The sequence below is a fragment of the Anomaloglossus baeobatrachus genome, assembly GCF_048569485.1.
Source record: "Anomaloglossus baeobatrachus isolate aAnoBae1 chromosome 10 unlocalized genomic scaffold, aAnoBae1.hap1 SUPER_10_unloc_1, whole genome shotgun sequence".
NCBI classification, from domain to species: Eukaryota; Metazoa; Chordata; class Amphibia; order Anura; family Aromobatidae; genus Anomaloglossus; species Anomaloglossus baeobatrachus.
Window position 1 is genome coordinate 288874 of NW_027441824.1, and position 8586 is coordinate 297459.

The 8586-nt window shown below is 47.7% G+C and overlaps 1 pseudogene; it reads right to left on the reverse strand.

Annotated features, from left to right (window-relative positions):
- Positions 1 to 3722: 3722 nt before the first annotated feature.
- On the reverse strand, positions 3723 to 3929 carry LOC142260344 (U2 spliceosomal RNA; annotated as a pseudogene).
- Positions 3930 to 8586: the final 4657 nt, after the last annotated feature.

Genomic DNA, 8586 nt, shown 5'->3' on the forward strand with positions numbered 1-8586 from the left:
AGCATACCATGATGGTGCAGTGCACTTCGGGTGGAAGAAGCTAGAGATGTTGTTAAGAGAGCGGTTCTATTGGAGTGGAATGCGGGAATCTGTGGAGGCCTGGTGCCGAGAATGTGGCCCTTGCGCATTGAGAAGGAAGGACGAGGCCAGCCAGAAGGCACCCCTACACCCGATCATTACACACCAACCGCTGGAGCTGGTTGCCCTTGACCATGTAAAGCTCACCCCCAGCCGAAGTGGGTACACCTACGCTCTGACCATCGTAGACCACTACTCGAGGTTCCTGGTGGTTGTCCCAGTTAAGGACTTAACCGGCCGCACCGCTGCTAAGGCTTTCCAGGCTTATTTCTGTTGACCGCATTGGTACCCGGAGAGGGTGCTTACCGACCAGGGTCCGGCCTTTGAAGCAGAGGTATTCCAGGAATTCTGCCAGTTGTACGGCTGCAAGAAAATCCGGACCACGCCTTACCACGCCCAAACCAATGGCATTTGTGAAAAGATGAACCACTTGGTCCTGGGCCTCCTCAAGACGTTACCACTGGAAGAGCGGAACCTGTGGCTGGAGAAGCTACCTGACCTGGTCGATATGTACAACAACATCCCTTCCAGCTCTACGAAATGCACTCCAGCATACCTGATGAGAGCTCGTCCCGGCCGGCTACCAGTGGATCTGGAAATGGGCTTGGAAGCTTCAGAAGCACTCCTGTCGACAGCTGAATGGGACACTCGGCGGAGGACACAGTACCGACAGGTCCAGGAGTATGTTGAAAAGAACTTGTGCCGGAGTCGGGGACAACAGGAGCAGTGCTTCAACAAGAAGGCGCCTGCCGGTTCCTTCCAACCTGGGGATGTAGTGCTGAAGCGGAAAAGAAGGGCCCACAAGCTGGATGATCAATGGGAAAAAACCCCGTATGTAGTCCAGCCCACAGGATGGGAGAATGGGAAGGCCTACCAGATCAGCCGTGACCAGGGGGGGACTTTGGCCACGGTTTCCCGAGACCACCTGAAGAAGTGCCCACCAGCATTGAGAGTAGCGGATGAGGCTCCAGTTCCCAGTCCAGTGGAGAAGGAAAAAGAGGTAATCCACACCATGATGGGTGATTTTCCAGCAGACTGGCCTACACAGAACGGTGCGGTGATCCTTCCAGTGATACTGTTCCCACAACCCGTGGATGAAGAAATGATGGAAACGGTTAACCGCGAGCCAGTGCCCAGGGAGGTACCTGTACCCAGCTCCCCTACGCCTCCGCCTGCCCCACATGATAGCAGGGAGGAGGAACTGACTGTTCCCTCTGCCCCACTGCCTGTCACCACTGACACCGGACCCCGAAGGTCCACTCGCCCCAACCTAGGTAGACCCCCACTTAGGTACAGGGAAACTACTCTTTAAAAGGGGGGGGCTTTATGTGTTGAGTGTACCAGTTTGAAAGTTTTAAATGATAAGTAAAGATGATCAACCAAAGAAGTTTACCTGATTGAACCGTGATTAAACCGGCCGTTGCCGGCAACTGTTGTCCCCGTAGGGACTGTGCAACCATTGCGTAAGGAACTGCTTACGGACAAGCCCGAGAACTTGCAGGGCAACCACAAACTTAGTGCAATGTAAATAAAAATGTTTGTTGGCTTGACACCGTTACCGCCTCCGGAGAGGCTGATTTGGGAGGATGGGCCTGGAGGAAAGGGATGGCCTAGGCCCGCCACTACCGTAACCGGTGGCGATCCTCCGGGGGTTCAGGGGTCCCCTTGGACGTGGGCCCCCTGAAAGAGACAGAACCCGCTCGGGCAACTTGGTGCTGGACTGGGGTCAAGGGGTGCTGCCCGCTTCTTAGGGGCAGCATCAGGGCCAGGTTGTTTGGGTGGGAGAAGAGCGGAAGCTGTACCGTTGTAAAATGTTTATGATGCTTTTACATGTTTTACCGTTTTATTCTTTTTCAGTTGTGAAAATAAAACCGGTGATGGACGGGCAGCCCGCGGACGGTCTGCATTTTACTATAGGGGAATGTGGCGCCCTGGACAAGCCAGGTCGTCACAGGTACTACACCAACACACTCTACACTCCGGCTAGGCACACCGAAGCTAAACACAAATCCTAGTTGCCTTCCTCCAGGGGCTGATGTCCACACCAGGGGGTGGGCCAGGTGGTTGATCCCACCCACCGAGGAGTTCACAGTCCTGGAGGCGGGAAAAGGAGTCAGATTAGAGATCAGTTTTGGAGTTAGAGAAGTGAAGAGGAGACTGACCGTGTCCGGGTGTGTGGCCCGGGCACTCAGCAAGGTTGGCAGACGGTGGTGACCTTCTGCAGGAGAGGCTGATTGGAGTGAACCGTACGGACCGGGGATGGGCGGTGGCCCGCCGGTACCAGATCGGGGAGTGAAGAGAAGCCAGCACCATCCGGCAGGGCCTACGGACCCCGACCAGGCTAGGAGTCGCCGTAAAACCGGTCAAATCCGTTAGCGACAGGAACCTCCAGGGTTTCCCAGCAGTCAAGACCCGATTGAAGGCAACAGCTCACACCGTAGAGGGAAGCACAGTCACCGCCAAGGCTACAGTTCCCAGGGCCAGAGCCTGCGGGCAAAAGGGGCTCCCTCAGCATCCATCCAAGCTGGGGAGCGGGTTACCGGTGGGAAGCCCGCTAGATTTTGGGGGAATAAAAGGGGTCCAACACCACATCCCCACAGGTGCACACCCACCCATCAAAGAGAGCTATAAGCCAATACCACCTTCACATTGCCAGTGTACCAAGGACATGTTGAGCAACATGAAGGCGGCTGGGGTTATCCGTGACAGTTGTAGCCTTTGGGCAGCTCTGTTGATCCTGTTAAAAAAGAAGGGCGGCACCACTCCCCGTATTGAGGAATTGCTAGCTGCATTGAGAACTGCAAATTATTTTTCTACCCTTGATCTCACTAGTCACTATTGGCAAGTGTCCGTTGCTGAGGCAGACCGGGAGAAGACCGCCTTCGCCACCCCTATGGGTCTCTGCGAGTTCAAAAGCATGCCCTTCGAGCTGTGCAATGCGCCAGGAACCTTCCAGAGGCTGATGGAATGCTGATTGGGACAAGATTTTAGGGTGTATAAAAAGGGAGATTAGATCCCGTGATCCCAACGTATTGTTACACCTCTATAAATCACTTGTAAGGCTACATCTGGAATATGGGAACCAGTTTTGGGCTCCACATTTTAAAAAGGACATTCAGAAGTTAGAGTCAGTTCAAAGGTGGGCAACTAGACTACTACAAGGAATGGAAGGCCTCCCATATGATGACAAGTTGAAAAAGTTATTAAGTGATTATTGGCTGCAATGGGGCTTTCTGGCTGGTGCCAGCCTCTCTTCTTAGCACACAGGAACCACAATCCCTACACCATGCTTCAATGGATTCTCTCATCCCAGCCCAGTAAAACTACATATTTTACACAGTCATAAGCAGCCAAAAGGGATCTATTCTATTCAATTGCAAATGATCTAGATAAGACTGAGAATAAGATACTGCACGGGACATAGCAGAGTTGGTCAAGTTGAGTGGAGATGAGTTTGCTATTTGGCACAGCTTTTTGCATCAATAAAGCAAGTAAAAGGTGTGAAAGATAAAAAAAAGGGTGAAAGTGTGAAAAGTGAATTGGCCAAATTGAGGTGCATATAAAGTTTTTGCTTTCTTTCAATTCACTAATGGGGCTCATTTGAATCAGGTGAATTGAGTTCTGCTTTTGGAAACTGGGTTAAGAAGGGGTGCACCGGTCCTGGAGGTACTGCAATACCAGGTCAATGCGTGGAGTGGACAGAGCAAGATTTTTTCCATCTCCTTGTTCTAAAAATCCATTTAATATATGGTCCCCAGAGAGGGGACGTATCAGATATTAAACTGATAAGAACAGATTTAATTTTTTTTTTTTTCTGTTTATCAGTAGGACTTCAAAATAACAAAGGTGATCGCCTCCCGTTGCCTGGGAACCGTCCAGGCACAAGAGGGCTATGTGTCACCAGAAGGCGCACACACTTCCTCAAGGCCGGCAGACGTGCAATCCCAGGCACCTTCCAGTACCGACCAAGGTAGCATCCTCCGAAACTACACTTGATCTTAGCCAAAAGGCCGAGAAGCTATAACCCGAATTGGTTACGGCCTTGAGTGGCACCCTGGCCTATACCGGACACATCTTAGGGAGAGGGAGACAAACCCACGCCTACAGAAGACATTTTGTCACCCAAGCCAACCCTTGAAAAGGCTGTTTTGCAGAGCAAAAACAAGAAGAATGGTGCTTTTTGCAGCCGCCGCCCACTGCAATGAATCTGAATAACTCCTCCTTTTGGACACAAGCACCTCCCCTCCCCCTTGCAGTCTTTCCAATTCATGATACAAAAAGACGGACGGACAGGACAGGACAGGACAGGCTGCCTGACTTTCCGTCACTGCCACCCTTTGCCATCCTTGTCCGTAGAAAGCCCTTTCATCATCCCCAAACCCTAATCTTTTCCCTTCCCTTCCCAGATGCGTCTCACTCCCTTTCATTAGGAAGTGAGCGCAGCCTTTTCTCCGTTCTGCACATGCGCGACGTTAAACACAAATGCGCAGGCGTGCGTTCCATTACCCTCACTGCATTCCACTCCCATACAGGAAGTGGGCGCAGCTATTACTACGGTCGCACATAAAAGAACCCACGGCCACCACTGCACATAGCTGACTCCACCACAGGACACCCACTTCTACACCAACGCAGGTAAGACAGGATCGGCACCTCTATGCTCCCGTTACAATCAGGCTCAGTCACCATGTGATAACGCTCTCAACTCTTTAGTTGCAGGCTCCCCTTGCTTCACCTCCACTGGCTGTGCTGCCATTTCCTCTCCCACCTGGAAGGTATACTTTATTCCACTATTTTCCTGTTTCTCTCTTCCCCCTTTTCCCATAACCTACTTTTATCTGCATTTGTGGGGTATCTATATGCTATTTACATCATAGTTTTATTCATTAATATGGAAGGGAAGAGTGCCCATGAGAGTGTTGAACTGCGGAGAGCAAGAGATTAAGCTGCTCCGATTTGCCACCATTGATAAGCTGTTCTCAGTAGATACACATGCTATCCAAACAGCAGCATCCACCATTGCTTCAGCCCACCCATTCAGTGACAGCTCACCAAGTCAGCCATAGGAGTGGTGTAAGGAATTACACGTAGGCACTGACTCCACACCTTCACATCACAAGAAGGGGGTCTACAGGCTAGTGCAAGAATACGAGCAAGTCTTCAGCAAACATCCGCTAGACTTTTGAAGAATAAAAGGGGTCAAACACTACATCCCCACAAGTGCACACCCACCCATCAAAGAGAGATATAAGCCAAAACTACCTGCACATTACCAGTGTACCAAGGACATGTTGAGCAACATGAAGGAGGCTGGGGTTATCCGTGACAGTTGTAGCCTCTGGGCAGCTCCGTTGGTCCTGTTAAAGAAGAAGGACAGCACCACTCCCCTGTATTGAGGAATAGCTAGCTGCATTGAGAACTGCAAATTATTTTTCTACCCTTGATCTCACTAGTCGCTATTGGCAAGTGTCCGTTGCTGAGGCAGACCGGGAGAAGACCGCCTTTGCCACCCCGATGGGTCTCTGCGAGTTCAAAAGCATGCCCTTCGAGCTGTGCAATTTGCCAGGAACCTTCCAGAGGCTGATGGAATGCTGCTTGGGACACCGAAACTTTGAAACGGTACTGCTATACCTTTATGATGTTATTGTTTATTCTAAAGCAAACAAGATTTTAGGGTGTATAAAAAGGGAGATTAGATCCGGTGATCCCAACGTATTGTTACCCCTCTATAAATCACTTGTAAGGCCACATCTGGAATATGGGGTAAAGTCCTGAGCAGGTTGATAACCATTGGTTTGAGCATGGTAGGGTGTAGTGCGCATCTTCCTGCATCGGTAAAAGCTGCAGAAGTCCTTGAAGATTTCCGCTTCAAAGGCTGTGCCTTGATCTGTGAGGACTCTCTCTGAGTAGCCATGAGGTCTGCATAAGTGTGCTTGGAAGACCTTCGCTGCAGTATGGGCCATTAGATCTTTGACTTGTACCACAACCATAAATCTCGAGTAGTTGTCTACCATCGTAAGTGCATACGTGAGCTCGCCTCGATATTCTGCAACAAAACTCCCTTTTTCGATTTCAGTTTCAGCAAACACTCCTCTTCCTGTAGAAAATATTTATCATTACCTAAGACAGTCATTCTAATGCATGACAATATTAAGGCAATTTAGTTAAAACTTGTTTTAACTCACCTTTAAGGGGATTGATGTATTTCATGGTCAATCCAGGTTTGTCAGTGATGGCACTGACATAATGTATGGCGTCTTTTTCGGGCGTTATCCTTTGCCTTTTCATTGTGAAAATCCAGTTGCCTATATCAAAGCAAATTCTACTACTTGTAAAGTATGCAGAAAATGAAATGTAGAACATATAACATCAACTGCTTAGGAACGCATCATAGGTTAGTACTTAAAAGGATATTGTCATGTTCTAGTCATAATGCAAGCTGGACATTTTTCATGTTACCCTGTAATCGCCGGCCTGTTCTAATGCTCACAAGCCAAGATATAGGCTCAGCTGCTAAGGCTTCCCTCTGCCTTCTGAATGAAACTTGAATATGTCTGGGTCACTGTGTATATAGCAGGTGCTCAGAAAAAATAAGAGTCAATTCAATAAAAATAGCTCTGGCACACTATAGTGATCAATAACGTAAGAAAAGAACTCTTGGAATGCTGAAAATTCTTTATTTGTGCAAAAGGATAATTCATCCAACGTTTCGACCTTGTTTTTAGGTCTTTATCAAGGATAAAGTTATCTAAGATCATAAAGGGTTACAAAACCATATAAACACGTAATTAGTACATAGTACAACATAACAGTACAATATATTGCTACTTGAGAGTACAATGGGTCAAATGACCATGATGCACATACAAAAAATTTTTCCAAAGCCATAGTGAAAACATTTGTACTGAGGAAAGAAAATTTCCACATGACCTATCTGGAGAAACATTCTGGATCAAACAACCAAAAATAGTCAAGCAGGTAAATACACACCTATATGGATAACAGGATGATATGTGTTCAATTGTATAGCGTCATTGCCATTAAGGTACAAATGGAAAACTTGCAATCCTATATAGTGAAGGAAATGAACACATATCATATCAAAGAACACAGGAACATGGGTGTGAGAAAAACCTCAATGTTTATACTTTGTTCTTTATAATGGTGTGAACATGTATATGTCTCAGTACCTTATGCACTTGAGAATTCTAGTGAGTAGATGATGAAAGCCTATTTCAGAACTGGAATCGGTAAATAATTGTAGGTGGAATCTAAATGAAAAGATGGTACAAGTGTTATCATGACACGTGGGCTATAACACAATGGACCGTGTGACAAAGAAGAAAGGAGAGAAAGAAGAGGAAGAAAATGCAACTACCTGTAACATTACGTGATAGTCACTGGTAAGTATCACTTGACAATTCAAGTGAAAAAGGATTCCTTTATTAAAGGGTTCTCAGTCGCCTCAGGATCATGAAATACTAGGGTAAATGATATGAGAATGGGTAAGAAGCACCACTAAAGGAAATATGAGATGCAGGACATATATCTATAAACCCCTGAACTACATGATAGAAATAAAAAGAAGAAAAAAGAAAAAAAAGAAGAAAGAAGAAGAACACATAGAATGCGGAAAGAGAATGGGTACAACTACCTGAGTTACTGCAGGGAGGCCCCTGGTTGGTATTGTGAGGGTTAGTGGAATTCCTTCACTGAAGGGTTCTCAGTTGCCTCAGGTTCGTGAAAAATGCTATAGACAAATAATGCCCGGAGAAAAGGGGTTCATATACAGCGAATAATGGTAATACAAGGTACATGTGTCACATGTAATAGTATATATATATATATATTGTACTAAGATCTACACCAGAAATAGAAAGTAGTCCCTCTGCCTTCTGTCTAGGTGCCCTGAGTTATGTCCTGTAAACTGTCACAGGGACCCAGACACACATGTGTAGTAGGGGAATATCCCTGCTGAGATGCCAGTGCTAGAGCACTCGTTTGCTGTGGAGTTGAACGCTATGTGAGCAATTCTTACCTTCAATGAGCAGAAGTCTCTTTTTTCAGATTTCAATATCTCTGTGGGTATCTGGCAGAAATATGGAATACTCTTTACTGCTAAGACCCTGTACACCACTCCCACTAAAGGGGGCTTTACACGCTGCGACATCGCTAATGCGGAGTCGTTGGGGTCACGGAATTTGTGACGCACATCCGGCCGCATTAGCGATGTTGCTGCGTGTGACACCGATGAGCGATTTTGCATCGCTGCAAAAACGTGCAAAATCGCTCATCGGTGACATGGGTCTCCATTCTCGATTATCGTTACTGCAGCAGTAACGATGTAGTTCGTCGCTCCTGCGGCAGCACACATCGCTCCGTGTGACACCGCAGAAACGAGGAACCTCTCCTTACCTGCCTCCCAGCCGCTATGAGGAAGGAAGGAGGTGGGCGGGATGTTCCGGCCACTCATCTCCGCCCCTCCGCTGCTATTGGGCGGTCGCTCAG